Raw genomic sequence first — 16796 nt, 5'->3', positions numbered from 1 at the left:
AAAAGAAGTTACTGCTTCACCTCCCCAAGGCCTCCCTAAAAAAGAAAAAAAAAAAAAAAAAAAAAACAAAAACAGATAATGCGTGGTATGTATGGAAATAAGATGAATGGCAGAAAGCAAGAGGGGGACCGCTCTGGCCCAGCCTTGGGCTTATGGGGTGAGGAAGGAAATGCTGAGAATCAGTAAGGCTTCCTGGAGGAAGAATATTCTGCCCAAGTCCCAAAGGATGTGGAGATGTTAAAAAGGCACAGAGTGGAGATGCCAAGGTTTTCTTGGTGTGGAAAAGAACAAACAAGAAAGAAGACCAAACCAGCAATAAGGCTGGGATGTGGATGGTCAGAAGAGTTGGCTTCCTTTCAAGAAGGGCTGGCAGCTGAAATAGTGTTTGGGAGTGTGTGTAAGGTAGAGACGGGGAGGGAGAAAAATGCAGACGTAGTTAACATTTGTCTGCACGAGGGCAACATTTGTCTAGTATTTCACATGCTTTAGCTTTCACATGCAGTACCTTGTCTCATCAGTCCTGACAGCAGCCTCACAAAGTTTACATGAGAGGTTCTGGCCCTTTCTGATTCCACCCTTATCCCACAATTGCCAACCCAACAAGTCATTTGCCTTCTCTGTCCTGTTCCCTTCCCCAGAGATTTATCCTTTACTCTCCTTTCTTCTCATTCAATGCTGTGACTACTGAATCCACACCTCTACTTCTTCCCTTTCTCTTGAGGTCTGGTCATGAATCTCTGCTTCACCAAGTAGATACATGCACCTGAGTAGTAAACAGGCCCGCTGAACGTGTCCAGATGTGAACCCAACCTCTCTATCAGAACTTCTCTTCCAGGTCTTCTTTGGAAGGCTACATCCCATTTTGAGTGCACCCAGTCTTTCAAAAAAGAAACCTATAAAATATCCCTTAAATCTTTTTTCACCCCGAAACCCCATCAATCTGTAATATTTTTTCTTCTAATTCAGACCCAATTCCTAGTTCACCCCTTCTCACACTGCCAAGCTTTTTCCTGCCACAACTACTGTATCTTGCTCTGTGGACATCCTTCTGCCTGTCTGAGTCTTCTTCCCCTGGTTGTTATAATGTTTTCCCTTCATCCATCAGGACCCATTCCAAAGGTATGCCTGAAACTACAAATAAATAGATAGACAGATACGTACCTACAAACATAGATATGTAGATAAACAGATAATTTGCCACAAAAGAAAAATAGTATGTTTTTTTCGACAGATAGTGTTACCCTCATATGGGGAACCCTAGAGGGTATTGTGTATCACAGAAAACCCACTACACTGCTGACCCTTAAAGAATAAATTGAAAATGCAATGCAGCAATCTCAATGACTGAGGTTACCCAAGAAGCAGTTCATCATACTAATAAGTGTCTGAGAGCTAATGGCCACCACTGTGAATATCACGTGTCATTACAGAGGCCAAAGGTCACATATTAATCTCATGATATCTTCATAAATTCAATATTAAAATATTTATACAGGTTCTTCTTTTCCTGAAGTGTGCACACATTTTTGACAGGCTCTGTAGAGATGATATAGGTATATATAGATATAGATGTAGCTGTAGGTATAAATATAGATATAGTATTTTTCCTATATGTACTTTCCTGTGATAAAGTTTAATGTATAAAGTAGCCACAGTAAAAGATTAGCAACAATAATTAGGAATAAGTCAAATAATTATAGCAGTATGCTGTAATAAAAGTTATGCAAATGTTGTCTTCCCCCTCTCCTCTTAATATTTTCTTACTGGCTCTTCTTGTCGTGATGATCATGCTAAAGAATCCCTTTCCGGCTTTTTTTGGCGTATCTAAATGGCCAGCATTGCTGCTCTCGTGCTTTGGGGGTATTGTTAAGTAAAATAAGGGTCACTTGAATGCACTGGGATACCACCAGTCTGTCTGATAGTCAAATGGCTACCCGGTGACTAGTGGTCGGATAGCATACACAGTGTAGATATGCACTGGACAAAGTGATGGTACAGGTCCTGGGCAGGACAGAGAAGAGCAATGTGAGGTTTTGTCACACTTCTCAGAACAGCATGAAACTTAAAATGTACACACTGTTTGTTTCTAGACTTTCCCACTAATAATACTGGATTGAAATTGATTGCATATAACTGAAACTGCAGAAAGGAAAAACCACGGATAAGTTCTAGTTTTAGAGGAAATCCTTCCCTCCTGCTCTCCTACCTCTTGTGAAATAAAAACAAAAACAAAATCGTCTCATTTGGTCTATTTCTCCAGGCTAAATTCTCCTTTCAAGAGGGCAGGGGTGACCCCCTTACTGTCTGCTCCTTAAATCATTCCTCAGCCTTACCATCTACATTTTTACCCATAAGCACTGTGCTGGGGCATGCTGTGCCCTTTCATGATTTATCATCTTGACACAACCTGTTCTCACTGCTTGAAATTCTCCCCCTGCCCCAGATTGAATTGGAGCCCTCCTGTGTATGATCATTGCACTTCTTAATGTTGCATGTTGTGAGCTAGCTTCCCCTCAGTCACACTTAGTATTTTGAGAACATGATCTTTGTCATATTCACCATTTCATACAAAAGCCTAGCACAATAACTGGTACATAGTATGAAAACACACACACACACACACACACACACCAGTAAAATTGAATTTAATTCCCTGTCTGTTCATTTGTAGGTCTTTAGGACATGATTCAAATGTTACCTCCCTTTCAAAGCCTTCCTCTATTTTACCAGATAACCACAGCAATTTTTCAGATCTTTGTTACACTACTTTTTATACAGAATTAATTTCTTTATTCATCTGCCCCTGAATTGAGTTCCTAAAAACCAGCAAAGACCACCCACCCATTATATGATGAATGAATGAATGAATGAATGAGTCATCAATATACAGGAATGGAAACTAAGATTTGGAGAAGTTGAGAATCTTGTTAAAAGTCCAATAATGATATGTACGAGACTGAAACCGTTTGCTCACAGATTTTTGTCTTAAATGCAAACAGCAGTATCTCATTCCTCTATGCAGGACCACCTCTGTCAAAACTCTCTGTAAAGCATCTGTTTTATTCCTAGGCGGCAGAATCTTCCAGTGGGTCACATAGCACCCTCATAACCTGAGGAAGAAAGCACAGGCAGAAGGAGATGCATGCAGGCCACACAGCTCCCTGCCATGAAGGATACCCATATTGACAGTCCTCACAATTGGGCAGCACATTATGCTTCACCAATCACTCCTAGGAAAAACAGAGTCTCACAACAGATCCTCTGAGCCACAGCCAGCGTTTCTAGTTTTTGGTGGACCTGCATTTACCTCCAGTTCTGCCATTTACAGCTCTGTGACCTTGAGCAAGTCACACATTCCACTGAGCTTGTGTTTTCTTACCAATGGGAATAAAGATAACTACTCTTCATGATTCCATGAGGAAAACAGAAACAAACCAAAGCAGTAATATATGCATTTTTCATGTATCTTGTTATGGAATCTTTGTAAATATATTGGTATAGCAGGAACCAAATACATGCTAACCATGCATGACACCAAGCTATTCTTGGCCTATACAACAATCTGTTCTCTTTTCAACAATTTCTAGGGGACTTGAGTCCTCTTTAGATATCTTGGTTGGTTTCCTGTACCTTAATAGGGCTAGGGAAGAAGGATTCTAATTCAAATAGAGTAAATTTAGAGCCATTTCTTTTATGGAGCCACCTTTTATAAGCCACTATGGATGCAGCATGGGCATGTCCTGTTTTATGTGGCTTTTGTAAGGCATATCATGGTCATTTAGCAAAATACTTTGATATTCTTGGGAAAAAAGACACACAAAATAAATCTAATAGTAATAGGAATTAAAAAGCAACTAATGGGAGGGTGTCCGCAAGGGTTCAAAGCATATTCCCAAATGGACTGTGAATACCGTGGACAAGCTTCTGCTTCTCTACAAGGACAGGGCACCCCAGCATTAGAAATTCAGCCAAATGGTCCAAGCATCTGGGAATGTGTGAAATCTATTTCAAGGAATCTTCACAGACTTAGTCACCCCAACTTTAACATGTCTTATATTACAAACCAAAAGCTTCCAATTTATGAGCCAAGTGGCCTTGAAGGATATGGAGTTATTGTAAGAGGCTTCAAATGGGATTGCACATTAAGTGTCATCTCTGCCCTGAAAAAAATAGTGATTTGCATACAGAGCCACACTTATTTTATTTTCAAGTGCATTAAATATTGTTATAAGTAAAATGAATTCTACACAAAAATCATTACTGAATTTATAGTAGCTGTTTGTCATTATGCATTTCCCTACAAAGTAAAATTAAAAGGACTAATAATAACATAAAATTTTATCATGTGGTAATTGGCAAATGATGTGTTCTACAAAATGTTGGGCACGCATTAAACACACACACACACACACACACACACACACACACGAGTGCCAATACTGGAAAAGTTTAGGAATCACCCTTATAAGTCAAAATCCCAGGTACCAATGAGTGGAGCCAGGAGATAGCTTCCCAAGGCAACTCAGAAACATGTGAATGTGGTAAGGTGACTTTGAGAAAGATTCTCCTGTTCCTGAAGATGAAACTATTCAGTCTCTCTGCCAGCCTAATCCACCACACAGCCCTGGCATGAGATGCAAGGAGAGCTAATCTTTCCTCTTTCCCATCTGGGGGCCTCAGGGAGGAGGGTAGTAGCAGCTGCCAATTGCAGACCAACAGGAGGAAGAGCAGGAAAGGGCAAGGGCAGCACCACCCAGACAGACATGCACATCTCCCCGCTGTTCATCCCAGGTCCCTCTCCATTAGCCCCAGCCAACAAAGCACCAGCAGAAAGTACGTCTGGCGAGCACACGGCCAGGAAAACACAACGGTGCAGAGCAAGGTGACTAACCTCATCAGGCCATCACAAATTAAACACTGTCTGTGCAGGAGAGTTCAACCCAGCTTGTGCTGGGAAGAGGAAGCCTGGATTTTCCGCGCTCTGGCCAGATAAGAGCTACAAGCCAGCCAGTCAGAACAGGTGAGAAAGAGATGCATGAACCACAAGCACAGCAGGCTTTGGGTTAGGTTAGCAGCTAATTGCCAACAGAACACACCAGTCGCTCGAGCAGGTCACTGCCCGCCACTTCAGTGGCATAAACACAGACCCTGGTAAACTGACTGAGGGCTCCTTTCGTCCCCACTGAGTGGCAACTGCAGAACAAGTCACTGGAAGAGCCACTAAATTCCACCATGATTTTTCCACTTAGTGCTAGAAAAGGATGCTTTTAATACTTGCTTCCTTACACCAGGGCAAGAGGCTTCATTTAGGGCTCTGAGGTTGTCTGATGAAAGCAGAGTTCTGAGGACACACTATTATGGTTAATTATTGTCAGTGGAGTTGCTTATTCTGTGTTTTCAGGCCCAGGGGCTCTCGTGCACTGGTAAAATAATGCATTCTTTCTATATCTACCACCCTACACACAGCTGTGGCCTAGAAACTTTCTCAGTCTTTCTTTCTTCCCTTTTTTCCTCTTCCCTTTTTCCTCTTTCTCTTCTGCTTCACCTGGAGGAAAGTATGTAGCCTCTTGTTCCACCTTTATAAACAGGTTTTCCTCCAGAACAGAAGAGAAATCCCTATCAATGTAGATGATAATGTAAGCTGGATAATAAGAAAGATATCTGAAGCAGAATATCTCTAGCTTTGGCAGAGACTAGAAAACACAAAGTCCCTCTGGGTAAAAAGTACACAATTAATCCCAGGAAGAATATGAGATGAAATAGGGAAGTCTTTCTGCTAAGGTTGTTTCAGCCAATGCCTGAGCACAAACTCTGAAAGGCAGTGATGCATACCATCAGAAGAAGGCCCCGAGAATCCTCAGCCATATCCTCAAAACAGAGTCCCCCCTCGTACCATCTCATCCCTAAAAGAAAAGATAAAACCCCCTCAACTTTGATTTCTTCAATTAACAGAATAACAACTGTATAGAATTTCTAGAATAAAGTGGGCCTCTGAGATTTTCAAAACAGGGCAAGCACAGGCATTAGGGGAACAAAGCAGTCAGTGGAACAATGCACATCTTCCCATCTTGGCTGCCACCTGGCACTCACCAGGCTGGTATCTGAATCAAGGGCATTGTGGATGCAAGACAAGCGAATCCCCAGCGAACTGTAGCTTTTATGAATAAATTCTACTTGCCAAAATTGGTCGGTTGTTTGTGGACATTGATTTATTTTCTCTGATTCTTTGTGATTGTTAGATTTTGGATGGTGCTTACTGATGTGAAAAAGCCATCTAGCATTGCTGATAAATCTAGAGATAACGGCAGAGGTCAAAAAAGTGGAAAGGAAGGAAAAGAAGGTGTGCTTGCCATACACTGGTAAAACCTTTTACTATTATCCCTGTTTGAATGCTATTTCACCTTATTCTGTAATTGTGAAATTAGTTGGGTCATTTTCTTGTGTTTGTTTTTTCCTTCTGGAGTTAAGGATGGAATAGAGAGTGGAACAGAGGGCTTTGTTCTATCTGAGGGTTCAGATACTCTTGCTGGGTTCCCTTGTTGCTTCCTTGCCTTCACCTCCCTTGACTCTGTGCATGTGTGTGCATTCTTGAGCACGTGTGTGTGTGTGTGTGTGTGTGTAAGAGAGACACATATAGACAGACAGAGGTAAGGAAAGGCAAGAAAGAAGGGATAGAGAAGCTTTCAGGCTAGCACAGTGACCACCACCGGAGAACAGGGAATTTTTCCTGCACAGCTTTGAGTGTCCACTCCTAACATTTTCAAGGTCATATGGATGGGAGCATTCACTGCCTTCAAGGTGAGCCAGAACCTCTCTGATTCACTTGTTCCATGTGCTCCTCTCCACTAAAGTCCTCATGCCAGGCTTGCATCTGGCAGTTGTACTAAAAAAGAACGTTGAACCTAGGTTCACTTTCAGGTAAAACAATCAGGTCCCAGAGGAGGAGGTCTGGAGAAGGAAAGCAAGCACTGAAAAGGTGACAAGATGCTGCTGATCGACTCCAATTGTTTCTACCTTCAGATCACAACTCTGGGAATGTTACACCTGAAATAGGTCAACGGGGATTTGGGATAAAGTGGGATAAGCATTAGTTAATTATCCCAATGAGCAGAATGCCTGCTTTCAAATCCTGAGTTGGATTTAATCACAGAGGCTGAGGATATCTTCCAACACCCAAATCCATCTGAAAATTGACCAGAGGGGCACTCTATCCAAAGAGATAGATTGTTCAATAGTCAGATAGCAAACACAACAATTGCAGAGCCAGGGGCTTACAAGAGCTCCTTCACATGCTGGCTCCTGGTGTCATTTTAGGAGCAATGTTGTAGACAGAATGAAAGGAACGAGGGCTGGCTCTGATTATTTGTCCACATCCTTTCTGTCAGGCTGGGTCTCCTCGGTAGAGCCAACCTCAAATTCAATACCACAGAGACATGAGAAAAGACAAGGAACATCTACAATCAATCGGTGGGAAGACTTTAGTAATAGAAATGCTAAAAATGCGGGAGGAGACTATTTTAAAGTTTAACTTTTAAACACATTCTGTATTTTAACTTATCTTTATTTTTCAATAATCTTACATAAATGAGAGCACAGTGTAGTCCACTCATTAAAAAAAAAAAAAAGATATGAAATACCCACTCCTCCCCGGTAAATTGCTGTTAGAAGAACTAACTTTTGTCATAGGTTAATAGCAAATTGATTTATTTTAAGAACAACTTGAAAACTACTAGAGAAAGCAGTTTGGATTAACCTCTACTAATAGCTTTAAAAAAAAACAAAAACAAAAACAAAAACAAAAACACATTCTATTACCTTAATGATGCCAAGAGATCCGGAAAAGAACTTCCCACAAACTCCCGGCCCTTGTCCATCAGGGTGGTGCAGAGCCAATTCCCTCCACTGAAAGGCACTGTCCACAGCAGGTCTGGTGCTGAACCTCTTCTGCCAGATCCCATATTGATCTACCACTTCTCCTTTGTCTACCTCCTTGTTACACACCCCATAGCACATATATATGCAGAGGACAAGAATCATATCCATTAGGCACTTCTGTTCATGATCTCAAAACATACTGCCATTGCCTTGAAGAGTACTGGGCATATAAGAGATGTTCAAAATGAGGTACTAATAAGTGAATCAGACTAACCAACTTTTAGTGAGCACCAATGTGCATGAAGGAGCCTACCATTCTCAGGAAGCCTGAAAGCTAATGGAAGGAAGAGGCATAAGCAGAAGGCAAGTTAAGAAGTACAATAGGAAGAAGAACCCTGTGAGCGCTACATTATTCATCCAAATAGGCTCTCCAAACACAGAGGGAGAAAGGTCTTGACTGGAATAACAGGTGGAAGCCTTTACAAAAAAGGTGGCCCAGGAGAAAGATTTCAGAGCAAGATCAGAGCTCTGGCAGAATATAGCAGAGAAGAGACTTCAGGTTAGATGAGTAATAACCAGCACAAAGAAGTGAGAGAGACGGTGAAGCCAACCATAGCCATAGACATTCATCTACTTCCACATAGGATACCTAGACTGATGTGGTAAAAATCAAATCCAAGTTTTCCCTGCAGAATCATTTCTCCTCTCCTAGAATGGACGCTTTTAACCACCTAGGAATCAGAGCATTAAAAGTCACTTGCAAAGTCACATAGCCACTCCAGGCCAAACTTTACTGAGCAATCATGGGATCTCACAACTCCCAAATATCTTGCAGATGAGGGCCCTCAATTTCTCAAACCTCATTCCCACTAAATCCTCATCCCACCACCACCCTGAGGGGCCATTGGAGAGGACGTATAAAATCACAGAGCTCTCTGCCAGACTTTCAAAGCAAGAATGTCACTTTCTAAGGTGAGAACGGATTTGAGAAATTTCAACCTAAAGAGTGATTTTCCCCCAAGGCTGTCATGAGCACCTGAAAACAGGGTTTATAATGGAAGTGCCATCGCAACTGCAACTATATTGCCGTGAGACTGTGACTCTGTCCTCAAGTACAAGCACTATAATAAGAAGCATTTAAATGATGCTTGGAAGAATGTCCAAGATATGTAGTCATCTTTTTCTAGATCATCACCTCTCCCAATCTGTTCCATTTTCAGCTGAGATGACACACAAGTTTCATGAGAAAAAACTTAGTGCAAGAATAGGAAGTTTTCTAACTGGAGAAAAATCAATTATGAAAGACACAGGACTCTGACTCCAGGCAACTGTCACAAAGAGGCTGTGATAACCTCAGGGCTCTTGGAGAGTTCACCGGGCTTCAGTTCCCTCCTGGCCAGCCCCTGAGCCTCAGCACACCTGGGCATTGTCCCAGAGCCAGCTGTCTTAACATTCCACTGGGGCTTAAGATGTTGAGACAGGATGGGGCTTTCCCATTAGACAGCATGGCACAAAATATAACTCTGTGAAGAAGCTGGAACCAATGTTAACAGCAAAGTGACTGTTTTTCCACCCACCCTATAAACCGCTTAATTAATCTGCTTCCATATGCCAAGATCTTATGAAGCTTCACCGAATGAGAAAAAATGTCTCAAGTTAAAGGAGGGAAAAGCTAAATTTTCATGGGACATCAGGTAGAAAAAAGTCAGACAAAAATAAAAATCATCCCTACATCATCAAGAAAACAGATGTGTGTGTACACACATCTACTTTCACCTATGTGCATCTATACATATATATATATATATATTTGCATACATTTAAATCAAAGCTATAAGCAAGTCTCTAGCCTGCATGTGTCTATACCTATATGAATGCCCATTCAATATAAAAGAATGCTACTCCAAAAGCTGTTATTTTCTATCTTTCCTTCATGCTAAATAGAGGCAACTTAACTAATTTTTTGCAAGACTTTCCATTCATAGAGTTCCAATCCTCTTTAAAGGGATTACCAATTTAAAGAGTAACAAGCCCCCCACACACATTTAGCTTCAGACAGCATTTATAAATGTGTGTTTGATAGAACATGCATTCAGGAAATTTGTGTGGTGAGCCTTTGCAGGGTATATACAGTATTAGCTCTGAAAAATCCTGCAAAATGGTAACAGACTTTCCCCCTTAACTTTCCCTCATAGTCCTTCCCACTTCATTCTAATTGTGTTACTAATATTACAGTTGCTTATAGGGACACACATGGAAAATTCAGGTGTACAGTCAAAGTGTATTATATGTATTCACAACAAAGGGCTAGAAACCAAAGTTACCAGGACAGCCTGTGGTATCAGAAAAGGCTACATTACTTCCCCAGCTTGTTTTTCTATGTGGAAGATCTAGAAAAATGTATCCAACCTCCATCCCTGCCTCTCAATGGGTCTACTGCCTTGGTGTCCCCATAGGGCAGCTGGGACAAGGACAAGGGGTGAGAGGACATTAAATCTGATTCTAGGGTCAAGTTTTAACAATTGCCTTTGGCTGTAAGTCTAAAATCGTAGCATCCAAACAGTTTCCTCTCCAAATGGAAGAAGTTTCGATTTTTATCTCTGACCTCTTCATCTACCCCTCAAATGGTTTCATGCTTGAGAAAATAAAAAAGGATAGTTATCAACTCTCTGAATTCTTCTTTTCCCCCTAAATCCAATCACATAAATGCCACAATACTGAGCTCATTTTACAAATGTACTGATGTTTTTTTTCCTTAATCATAGAATAATCTCAGGACCAACATGGCATGTAGAACACGTGGTAAGATCTCTGAGCAATATTGATAAGGAAATACGTAGGTCACCAGTTTATTTTTAAAATTTATTCCCATTAAAAAATTTTTATTAGCACATTTGCAATACATAATGATTACATTAATCATGGGAACCTGGTATATGCTTATTAATGTGTATAAAGTAAATTCTACAACTTAAAGTTCTTTTAAAAACTTCATATTCACCTCTGCAACCTCCACAGTAGGTTTCCACAGATGTTCCTGCTCTGACACGAAAAAGATAATCGTATTCTTTCCTAGAAGCATGTCTGTGGGGAAGAGAAAAAGCAACAAAGTTCTAGCAGGATGCTGAGGGAACAGGAAAAAGAGATGAGGCTGGTTGATAGGAGGATAGACAAGGAAAGGGAGGCCAGAGTGCTTGGACAACATAGCTTGACTCTCATGATCACTCAGCTGATGGTGAGCTGCAGCTCACTACCACTTCCCAGTAACCCAAGGGAGCATCACGCCCCATACAGCAAGCCTAGGGGAAGATCACAATTCAGAATTGGGAGCATGTTTTCCATTGAATGGATATTGCTTTCACAGCATGGTAAAGCTAAAAAGAATCATAAGTGACCTTCTCTTGTAACTAAAGCCAAGATCACTTTAAAGAGGATGATGAAGAATGCATATACATACAAAATAAGAGGTTGTGCTACAGATAATGTACCAAGCCCTTGCTGAAATGCTTGGACAAACAGGAAAGAGGGTGGCCTATGGGGACCAAAAGCCTTGGCTTCTAATCCCAGCTCTGCTGCTTTGGATATCTATTATTGTGTGCAGGAAATTTTTCTCTTAGCTTTGGTTTCCTCAACTGCAAAAATGTTTGTGGTGCTCATCTTGTGCAATTGCCTTGTGGAACTAAGAAAAAGTATAAATCATGCAAGTGCATGTTTTCCAGCAAATAACCTGCTTAATAAATATTAGCTGTTATTAGTACTAATTCTACTAGTAATTGTACACTGTAGCTACTATAACAACATAACTAATTTTTTGCAAATATTAATTAATTTATTTGTTATTTTAGAAAAAAGAAACCAAGTTTCAAAACAAGTTAGTAGCACAGTTACAATATTGATACATTGCATATTGTTGTCTTCATAGTAATTAATCAGAGTACATGATATAGGCATGATATCTTGTCTAAACAATATTAACATTGTTGCTGGGTGTGGTGTCACACACCTGTAATCCCAGCACTCGGGAGGCTGAGGCAGGAGGATTCCTGCAAGTTTGAGACCAGCCTGGGCTACAAAGTGAGCTCAAGGCCAGCCTGAACTGCATAGGAAGACCCTGTCTCAAAAAAAAAAAAAAAAAAAAAAAAACAGGGGCTGGGGATTTAGCTCGGCAGCAAAGCGCCTGCCTGGCAAGCACAAGGTCGTGAGTTCGGTTCCCGGTACCAGAGAAAAACCAAAAAAAAAAAAAAAACACTAACATTGTTAATATTACATTAATTGTACAATATTACATTCTTTTCAAGGAACTGAGAGAATCTAGCTGCAGAACTATTTTAACTATCTTGTGTGTGCATATTTTTTTCCTTTTTCCCTTTCTTCCTTTTCCCTTTCCCCCATCACAGTTTGTCTTTTCTTTTGAACAGTTTCTTCCCAGTCCACAATATCTATTGTACATTTCAGATCTTTTTTTTTTTGTTCAGTTTCTCACACTAGGGAAACAATAGGATGTTTACACATATGAGTTTGATTTATTTCACTTAAGAGTATGGTCTCCAGTTGCATCCATTTACCTATAAAAGTCTCCAGTTTATCCTTTTTATGGCTGAGTAGTGCTTCATTACATATATAAAAAAGCACCATTTTTATCCCTTGTTCATTGATGAGCATCTAGGTTGCTTCCAAGACTTAGCTATTACAAATTGTGCTACTATAAACATGTGCACATATACCACAAGATGCAAATTAAGAAAACACTGAGATTCCATCTCATCCCACCAAGAATGGCTATCATAAAAAAAATCAAGTGATAACAAATTTTGGAGGGGCTATGAGGAAAAATGAACCCTTCTCCACTGTTGTTGGGAATATAGACTGGTGCAATCACTGTGGAAGTCATTGTGGAGATTCCTTAAAAAGCTAGATTGAGAGGTCCTATTTGAACCAGGTATTACTCTTCTGGGTATCTTCCCAGAAGAATTAAAAACATAACTATTTATTAACTAGATACTTGAGATGTGTATTCTATGGATGGTGATTCAGGAGAATCATCTTCATATTCAAAAGAATCATTCAGCTTATTATTCCCAATTCACGTAAGAGGAGACCAAGGGTAGAGAGACTAAATAATGTATCCAACTTGTTCATTTGTAGTGGAGACTGACCTGGAGCCCATATTTCCAGGGTTGGTATCACCTCAGATTTTTACTCTGCTCTCCTTACCTCTCTTCTTCAGTGAAACTCACTTAAACCATGAGACGCTCATGAACCTAGGATCCTGGAAAATGGCTTACACCATAAAACACACCTGCAGTGGTCACTTCTATAAGCACTACCATAGAGATTTGAAAATTTAAGAATCTGCTTTGATCTTATAATTCTGCTTTGCTTTTTATACTGAGCTTTTCTTAATCACTTCATTTCTCAGTTATTTAAAAAATTGACAAAGCCAGATAATTTTTTTAACTTGCTTTGCTTTGTTTTGCCAAGACATTCCTATCTCCCACCAATTCTTTGGGCTGGGTTTTACTTATCATTAGAAATTTTACTTGCATCCTTTCCTGGCTCCTTTTTGGACAAGCACCTTGCTTTTGCTGGTTTACTGTGATTTTTGTCTCATTAGAAAGGACACTCACCCCTATTCCACTGGCCTTCCAACATAGTACTGATCACGTTACACATGGATGAACTCACAGTTGATACTCAAAAATTACAATTTAAATGAATCCTTTCAGTTCCTGTCTTCCTTCTTTCAATGAAAAATCTGTCAGCCTGCTTAAAAAGAAAACAGATTTAGCAATCCAGTCTATAAAAAATCACCTTCTATTTATTAATAATTTCCAAGATGAGAGTTCTGCATTCTATTAACATAGTGTTCTCAACTGGGGACAAATTTACTCTTAAGAGTACATTTCACAATGTCTGAGGTATTTTTGGTTGTCACAACTGTGGATATTACCAGAATCTAGGGCTTTAAGGCCAGGGATGTTGTTCCAAAACCTGTAATGCACCAGATTGCTCTTATTCCTCAAACAGAATTATCTGGCCCAAAATATCAATATGGTGAGAAATTTTATATTAATATTATATTCTACAAATCATAGATATTTGCAAAGGACTTTAAAATTTGCAGAAGGGTTTTGCCTATGTTTTTATATCTGATCATACAACATTTCTCTGAAGTAAGAATAGATTTCACAATATCCATTTAACTGACAAGGAATACACTTACGTGGTGACACCTTATTGGAGGTGACCCGGATGCAGTGTCAACACTACAGCACCTGGGTCAGATGTACTCTCTGCACGGTAAACCTACATTTTATACAACCCAGCTGTTATAACTGTTATATATTCTACAACTAGCTCTTTCCAGAAATGTTTATGTGGTTAAAAACTCTTCCAATAGCCTATGAAAATAACAGGGACCAAGTGTTTATTTCCTTCTCAATAATATGATAGAACCTAATAATTTGAAGTTTGTGAGGCACAACTTACATAAATAAAAGTTCTACAATTTATGCTTTGAATCGATGAATACAACCTTAGCGATAAGCACACACAATTTACTATTTGCCTCTGTTCCTTCCATAGCATTCATTACTGGCAGATGGGAGAAATTAGGCTGGTCCATTTAACAGATGTTTTAGAATTCCAACCTGCAGAAGGGACTTCACTTTTAAAAGAAGCCCCAGTGTGTGTCTTTTGTGGATACAGCCCACTCCCTGTACTTGTTTTCCTTTAACCAGCCTGCACATACATTACCTACATATTTGGGTGAGATCATGGAGAGAATCACAATGATTTTTTTTATTTTCCCACAGTGAACTAGGACGTTTTTTTAGGAAAAAGGATTTCTGCAAAATGTTTCAGTTCTCACAGAGGAGGAGAATGTGAAGAATGAACACAAATACACTCCTAAGTATAAGTCTAGCTTTTGTGACATGATTTGAGAACTATCATCTGGATTATTGTAGCCTCCTGAAGTTGAAGTTACACCAATGTTCATCTATCTCATCTTAGACTTTTGCTCAATTTCTAGAACTTTGCTATGCAATACTGTGCCTATCACTAACAAGCTGCATGATATACTTAAAATTTAATTAAAAGAATAGATCTCATATTAATTTTTCTTACCACAATTTAATTTTAAAACATTATCTCCTGAAAATATGTCACATTCTTTTTATTTTAAAGAGAAAAAAAAATTCAAAAATCAGGCCCCTCACATTCAAAGACCCAATCAAAAAATGGGCATTTGAGATGAACACACATTCCTCAGATGAAGAAGTACAAATGGCAAATAAATACACATAACATTCTTGAAGAAGGGTCTATATTGAGTCTTCAATACAGCTTCCATGTAGCTGTAGACTCTACCAGACAATGAATGAGTTTGTCTGCAGGCAGTTGAGTCTCAATGCAAATCTTTGTCTCCCACTTGGAAAAAGAGTCAAATACAAACATGTATGCATGTGGCAACATATTAAATACTGCTGAATATTAATGGCATGAACTGCTACCCAGATCACTGATGTCCATAACTCTACCCAACTCCCCATCCCAAACATAAAAATGGATCATGGAGGTCTCCGTGGCAGGAGAGATGGAATCAGAGTAAAACCAGAGCCCAGACTGTAGGAGCAGGTAGAGAAAGCCCACAGTGAGTGGCTCATGGACATCAAGCATAGGCCAAGCCTGCATCCTCTGCAGCTCTGCCTGAGTTAATTCTGGCTAAGTAAACTCCTAGCATCTGATCCTCTGGCACTTGGGCATTTCATAGGATACCAAGATGGTTGTGAAAGATACAGAGATCAGCTCCAAAGCATTCTGCCCCAAAACTCAGTTCAATGTGGCACACTCAGCTTCTTCCTGCCCAATCTCAGGGCCTCTTTGCAGGGTTTCTTTTCACGGGAGAGAGCCACAGTAGCCCTGCTCATAACATGGAAGTGCTGTTCACAGTGTACGTCTTTTCAAGTCTGCACCATCTGCTCTGGGCCCTCATTATGAATTCATAATGAGCATCTGTAACAATTATATCTACAAATGGAAAAAATAGGTTTTTAAAACTTTGGGTGCAAGCAAATGCCCTTTGTTCAAGCAAGCATAAAGTTGAGGTGAATTTTTTTTAATTTTTTGTTTTTATTTTTGTTTGGCTTTTTTCCTAACATTTGAGAAAGTATTTGCCACTGATAAATTTTAGTTCTATGCTGTACCGTTCAACATAGAGTGATCAAAAGTTGAATGCTATAGTTCCCTGCCTGAGAAGAAGCACAATACAATAAACAAAACCTAGGTTGCTATCAAAGAATTACAATGAAATCAAGAGGTAAAAAATCATGGTTCCGGAGAGAACAAATCTTAGAGTCTGGCATCAAGGGTTTGAGTCTTTTCCTGACTTCTTCCCAGCTGTGTGACCTCAGACAGTCACTCGAGGCTGCATTGTCCCCTTGACATGAGAGAAATCACAGTAGCAGTGCTGTCACTGGCTGTGACAGAAGCCAGACAAGTGACCAGCATGGTACCAAGAACACAGGAAAAGGACAACAGACCAAGTAGCTCTCCACTCTGCTTCTCACCTTTCCCAACTGCGAAGGAAGAGGAGAGCTGACATTTTATGAATGATGGGAAATACATCTGGCTCTCATATTCCAGAGATCTAATATCCTGCAATGATAAACTTGGGGATACAAATCCTGGACAGATGTTCTCAGTGTGTTTGTTGGTACCTGTGCACACATGTATGCAGGTAAATAGATGAGGGCAGTAGATGATAGATAAGTGGATTGGTAGATAGGCAAGAGATACATATAGTCAGCTCACAGATACTTACATAATGTAGATAGGCACAGAAATGTGTTTTCACACAGGAAAAAATGCAAGGGCCATTTCTACCTTTTTAATAATGATTTTCTCTGATAGTGTATTTG

The sequence above is a fragment of the Chinchilla lanigera genome, unplaced genomic scaffold, assembly GCF_000276665.1.
Source record: "Chinchilla lanigera isolate Chin_1 unplaced genomic scaffold, ChiLan1.0 scaffold00011, whole genome shotgun sequence".
Taxonomy (NCBI): Eukaryota; Metazoa; Chordata; class Mammalia; order Rodentia; family Chinchillidae; genus Chinchilla; species Chinchilla lanigera.
This window is presented reverse-complemented; position numbering follows the sequence as displayed.